Source organism: Brienomyrus brachyistius, chromosome 1 (genome assembly GCF_023856365.1).
Source record: "Brienomyrus brachyistius isolate T26 chromosome 1, BBRACH_0.4, whole genome shotgun sequence".
Taxonomy (NCBI): domain Eukaryota; kingdom Metazoa; phylum Chordata; class Actinopteri; order Osteoglossiformes; family Mormyridae; genus Brienomyrus; species Brienomyrus brachyistius.
Genome location: NC_064533.1, coordinates 21,136,971 through 21,144,223, shown reverse-complemented (window position 1 = coordinate 21,144,223; position 7,253 = coordinate 21,136,971).

Below are 7,253 nucleotides of genomic sequence, written 5' to 3'. Positions count from 1 at the left end.
AAAGGTCTTCGATCATCCACGAGTAATTTTCGTCAGCGAAATTTGCACTGTAACCGACATCTTCGTTTTGTTTTCCACTGAGATAAATGTTGTGAACCCCAGATAACTAATACATATGCTGTCAAGAATAATGCATACCCGTGAATGTGCTGGCTTGCAACCGTACACATTCTCTGTTCTAGTGTATAGGAAGTTGCTGTTGTGCCTTGGGGAATGTGCGAAACCTGCAACTTAGTACCCATGCAAAACAACGTAAAGCTGTAGGCGATTAAAGTCTGTCTGGATATAGCAATTAACGCGCTAATAAATATATGGTAATTGATTTGAATTCTGACAGGAATGAAGCATACTGCCAAGGAATTCAGCCCATAACCGGGGTGCTCCCAGTCGACCAAGAGCCTCACCCTTCACTCTGCTGTTTCGCTTTAATGTTTTTACAGTTTAGCACAGTTACGTCGGCAGGGAGGAGGCTCTACACACTGGTTACACACTGTACAAGTATCTCAGCAACTACTACTTATCCAACATCCATCCATCCATTTTCCAAACTGCTTATCCTACTGGGTCGCCGGGGGTCCGGAGCCTATCAATGGGCACAAGGCAGGGACTTATCCAATATTTATTATTTATTTATTTTTTATTTTTTTGAGAAATAAATTGAGAAATAAACACTAAAATATACACTGAAATCTACACCAAGAGAGAATCTATCTGCTGTACATTTGTGCGGTTATTAGTTCCAGGTAGGCGGCTGCCGTTTTTCTCATAGGATAACTTGGCTTAACCATTCTAATAAATAGGTATTATTAAACATAAATCAGGAGGGTGTGTTGTACGCAAATTAAAAGGAGTTTCCACAGAGCATGAATCAGGGCAACAGAATCTGAAGGACAACACCATTAGCCACCCACCCTTAGCTGTAGGATAAGTTGCTGAATTCATTATTTTGATAGAAATAGATGAGTAGTTATTCATTTATTTGTTTGTACTCGTTTGTTCCGTGGAGACTTGTGGAATTGATCCCGAAAGCGAGACAGGGAATAATCGCAGGGCACGCACCATTCGTACAACTTGGCAACTCCAATACATGTTGGTGGTGGGTGTTTGGGGGAACGAACAAACCTTAAAGAAACCCAACAATGACATGGGGAGAATATGCAGACTCCACCCAAGTAGAACTTATACATGTTATTTGAGTGCAAAAGTTAGTTAAAATAAATAGTTTTCTTTCACTGTAAATGCAACATTCTAATCCTTATGACTGAGGATCGGCTCTACCTTTACAGGGCCCCTAGGCAAAGCTTTACTTGGGAGTCCCTGTACCAAAAAACTGATGGTGATTTCACTCTCTCCTCAATGCAGGTAGTTCGGGGGCCTTAAATAACTCCCTAGTGCTAGAGCCAGCCCTGCAGTAGCTAATTGGACCTATCATACCTAATTTGGACCTAATTTGGAATCATCATATGATACTGTATATTGTTGCTTAGAGGACAGTCAAAATAGCTAACCAAAATTACAGAGAGATTGATTTAGCTGTTGGAATGTTTACAGGTGGCACAGTGGTTAGCATGGTCGCCTCACACCCATGGCTCCATGTTTGTGGGGTTTGCATGTGCTCCTTGTGTCATTGTGGCGTATCCTTTAGGTACTCTGGTTACCCTCCGCGAGCCAAAAACATGCTGAGGTTAAGTGGAGTTGCCAAATTGCCCATAGGTGTGAGTGTGCCTTGTGCTGGGTTGGCACCCTATTCTGGGATGTTCCCTGCCTTGTGTTTGTAGGTTCTGAACCCCCCTGACTTTAAATATGATAAGTGGTGACAGAAAGTGGATAGATAGAAATTGCCCATAAGTGTGAATGGTGTGTGTGAGGGTGCCCCGTGTTGGGTTGATTCCCCATTCTGCTTTGTTCCCTGCTTTGTGTCTGTAGCTTCTGGGATAGGCTCTGGACACACTGTGGCCCTGAATTGGACAAGTGGTTTCAGACAATGGATGTATAGAAATTGAATCTCTAACTTTGTTGCGCCGTACTGAATTTGAAGTTAGAGGATGAATAGATGAATGAAACATTCTAAGAACATGGAGGTAATGAATAGGATGATCTGATCATGCACATATCCCTGTGTAGGGCAGCACTGGGAACCCAAGCCCAAACTTATTCCAAGTTTATTCTCGGTGTCATCATTAGACTTAGCTCCACTGGCTGCCCCTGTTTATTATTTGTTTAGCTCTAGCCCAGCATATTTGACACATACATGTTATCATTGATGGACGAATAAATATCTAGTGATGTGTAGTCTGGCTGGCTGGCCCTGGCCGCTGCAGCTGATCACAGCTCAGCAACACTGCAGATATCGAGCCGCCATGTATGCAGGTATGATCAGGGTGTGTTAGGCGTCTGGTTGTTTGGTGATAGTGCACCCTTAGTTAATGCAAAAGCCCAACACGAAGTTAATTTGAATAGAAGGTGCATTGCAAAAGAAAATATTATCGGTAGGTGTTCTTCTGGATTTTTATGAAGTTGAGTGAAAGTTTTTAAGTGCATAAACAAGGAGTAATGCAGACAGAGAGAGCCAGTGTGTGCTTGTGCATTGAACTGCCAAAAAAAATTCTGACTGACTTTTCCAGTTGTGCTACTTTGCAGAAGCCTGGCACTATTTATCGATTGTTTTGCATGCATCTGCCGCAGCTGAGAGTTGGAGGGGGCAGCCTTTTTCTCTCCGTGCTGGGTGTGCCTGTGGTGTCAACCAACACCCTATTGCAGTATTTCACTCCTAAACCGCACCCTAAGCCAGCGCCCCTGGGGCCTGGGGAGTACCACTCCGTCAGCCCTCATGAGGGTGACATGTTCAGCAGTTTCACTGTCTTTAAAATTAGGGAACAGTTCTATTATTCATACTGCTAGACATTTGTATCAAAACTATTTGGAACCAGAAGTGTTCATTTATTGCCAAGTACATTTATGTAAGAGGAATTTACTTTGGTGTGTCATGCTAAACAATCAGTCATCAAGACAGTGAAGTACCTTTTCAGCACTGCAACTTATACGCTGCCCCGTGCATTTGTCTGTGATGTTATACTGACTTCTGGGTTTAAGGGTCTCTTCCTGAACATGGACTGCAAATTGAGGCATCTTATAATATTACCTGTCATTTACAATTAGGATTACACTTTAATTAACTTTATTTATCCCAAAGGGGAATTCTAGGGAAATTCTGTTTATTACAGCACTGTGGCCTCCAAGGTTGAGGGTTCGATTCCTGCCCTTAGGTCTGCATACATGGAGTTTGCATGTTCTCTCCTTGTTTGCACAGATTTCTAAAAATATCTCCCATCATGGGCCCTGTGCTTCATGAGATAGTGATTTTGGATATCATCCTTTCAGGGTGTCAGGCTGATTTATTTATCCAGCTTTTAAACATTGACTTTGACATTGTGCAGGAGTCCATTATTCCCCCATGACTAAGCACCAGTGCCATATCAGCACAAAGATTTGTTTTTTTTTCCATGTCCATCTTTTGCATGCCAGGCTGTGATGATTCAGCAAGGCTCCATACTCAGAACCTTAATATTCTCTTCTACATATTCTACAACTACACGTGCTGCTTAATTTCTGAAATAGAAATACAGTGTTTAAATCCAAAACTTCATTAGGCAACCTTTAATTTAGCTTTTTTGGAAAAAGCCTGGTTCACTTCAATTCATTCTCATTCTTTATTCGCGCAATAACAGATAATGCATAGTCCTTTGCAGTGCCCTGAGCAGATTTTGGCCAACAGCTAATCTGGCCCATCTCGCTCCATGTTCATAGTTCTCTTCGAATCATCCTCCAAGTTACAGCAGCAGAGCACACGGCAAGATGTGAACAACACAAGAGCATTGTATGGTTTATGTAATGTATTATGTACAAGCTATAAGTAGCAATTCTATGCATGTAAAATCCCATTGTGTTCTGGAGAAATGCCAAGCTCATCTGTCTGCTTCGTTCCTATCACCATTGTCATGTTAATATAGATAGATAGAAGGATGTATAGATACATACATACTTAATTTATCCATTCAAAAAGTTACTAATTTCTCAGTTCTTTTTACATTTTACGCACTGCTACTTTTCTGCAGTCCAGTGACGTCAGCCATCACCGCAATCATGCAGACATGTGAGCAGTCACGTTACCCATAATACAATGCTGGCAAATACAGTTGCCCCACCACTTTTGCAGAAGTCACGTTATGGGGGGGGTGGGGGGTGGGAGGAGTCGCGGTTTTTTACATCAAATACTCAGACATACTATCATATCTTATGTGAATGCATGTTTCATAGTCGAGGCACCAAAAGGAGAGAACTAGTCAGGTAGGAATTACTGCTGGTTTCATTGTCCATATCTGCAGTGCTCACCAGGTACCGGGTGAATATTTTTGGGTAGCATCCCTGCCTGTCATCGGTGACTAAGGCTCAGTCACACCCGTGCGAAGCAGGTAGGTTACTCCCTATCCTGAGGCAAACGGGTACTGGGAGTTCCCTTTTTTCTAGGAGAAGCTGAATTTCCTGCCTCCCCCCAAACTGTGTCTGTGGATCATCCAGTTTTGGGTAGTCTCACATAAACCATTTGGCACCTGTGCCCTAATGCAACTCTCCCAGCCATGTCCTGCTCCGACATGATTTGGAAGCAGAGCTCACCAAACCCTCCAGGCTGGCGTGTGCAGACAGGAATCCCGGCCGAAGATGGGCTGGTCCATCCGACAGCTTGAAGTACAGTGCATAATTATTTTTTTTTCTTGAGCTCTTTTTTAAGCAGTTGTGACAGGCAGCAACCAGAGGAGCTGCATGTTCCCAACCTTCCTCTGCAAGAATGAATCGTGGGTGGAGGCCTGGTTTCGAACCATGGACTGCTGGGCTCAAATGCACCAGCCACACCAATGAACTCTTCGATCAGGAACTTTCAAATACCATCATATTCAGGAGTAGCTTAATTTTTGAAAAATATATGAATGCAGTTTGATTCACCTTAAATCATTCTCATTCTTTATTGGCACGATAAAAGAAAATGCATAGACTTCTACAGAACATTCAGCAGATTTTAGACAGAAGTTATTTTTGAAGTACATTTATAAACATTAGTATCTTTGGACACCAACCAATGGCAGTGCAGTTGCACTGCTTATATCACCTCCATGTAATTCCAGTTCATTATTGCACAAATGTGTGAAATACTTGATATTTCATATGGATGTTTCTGTCACCACTAGCAGTTTCTTCAATGAGGTGACATCCTTGGGTTCGACAAGCACCATCACCCATCATGACACGTAGGGTAGTCATGGCGAATGAGCCTAAGCTCATCTAAGTCTGCAGAGCTCGGTGGTGATTGCAGATAGTTTCCATTATTTGATGGCCAAGTGTGATACTGCGTGGATTATTCTGGACGGAATGTAACCATGTTGGATGGCAGTCATAATTATGCGCGGTGACTAGACCTTGGCTCCAGATAGAAATCGGAATTCTGACTTCTCCCTGTCTGACACAGAACCAAACTATATGTAGAACAATGTATGCATTTCAATGCTTATCGATGATATTTGTCCAAGGTGACATGGTGATTTAAAAAAACACGAAGAAAACTTACACACATTTCTCAAAAAGATTGTAAAAGAGCTTAATACTACAGGCTTTAACTAGTAACCTTTAAAGGAATACCTCTTTATCCGTCATACTAACCGCAGCTGTGACCACATACAACCATGGCAAACACTTCATGCTTAATGTGAGATTTAAGACATTTTTTTTAAAAAAGTGAAAGCTATTGTAAGTTTTTCGATCTGCCCGGGCAGGTTGTGCCGCAACTGTAAAGAGAATGTTTTACGCCTATGTGTAAATACCTGAGAGTGAATTATGCATTAAATTTCCCCCTCTGGGATCAATAAAGTCTTATTTCTGAAAGCTTTCATTTGTAATTTATCTTCATGCAAAGTTTGCTTTATTCAAATAATGCATTTTTGATATTATAAAGCCACAACATCCGAATATCATAGACTTGTGGCCGAGAAAAAAATATGCATGTGAAAGCAGTCACTTGTGCCCTGCAAGGAAACTTAACTATTCATGCAGCAGTGAAACTTTATATGTGAGAGCAGAGGGTTGCGGTCTAGCAGTCAAGGGGGTGAGAGTTGAGACACGATCATCTCCATTGCTTTGAGGAAACAATTACACACGGAGTCGTTAGAAGAACCGGGAGCGCACTCTGTATTCTGTTTACTCAGATGATGCAAAAAACATCATTTATTTCTTTTGAAGTATGTTTGAGGTATATATGAATAAAATGGTTCAGTTGTGTTTACATTGCTTTGTATTGAAACAGATGGCTAATGGAGAGAAATGCATAATTGATGATCTAAAGTGTCATGTGAGTACTGCCTTTAACAGAGACTTTAGTTTAATTCGGTGTTTAAGGATTTGTAAATATTCAGGGTATAGGCCTATATGAAGGCTTTTTATGCAAAATTAACGTTAGTCCATAAAGGTATAGAAATTATTTTAATTTCGATCAACTAAAGATGTATCTTATCTCAGCATTTATTTTTTATTGGCATCAGTGGGCCTACAGTAGTTTCACATAAAATTAGATTTAAAAAAAAAAACATTTATACTGTAAGTGGGAAAAACACTGCACTAATGTGTGTAGATGCAAAATACATATAGCTTGTATGCACTTGCACTCCTTAGTAAATTATGTGCGTGTAGATCATTTTGGAAATTGTGAAAATAACGGGTGATACAGGTTTCTTCGCGGGTAGCTGACAGGCTCCAGTGTGTTTGCTTTTTCCGACAAACCTGGCAGGTGTTGAAGCACTTAGCTACATAAAGAACTGGCATGATTAATACTTAATATGATAAACAATAACAGGGGCTTAGATGGCTAATGTATGAAAGGAGTGACATGTGTTAACCACAATGATGCAATTAAACATTTAGGCCTATTTATTTGAGTTTTGCCATTTTGACTTAAATTCATGCCGATTAATTTCATTTTAATCTTCCGATGGTTTATACAGTTCACGTATAAGGAATACAATTGTGCATTATATAAAAATTAAAATATGTGTGCCTTTGCTATCTGTAACTTTACTGTACAGCCAACCATATGCATGATGCATGCCATATTCAACTGTCTTTCAACAGTCAGCCACTTCTAGGTCAGATAAACGCTTCAGGCACTTTTTTTGTCAGGCGTGAGGCCGTCCTACAAAAATGTAGCAAGC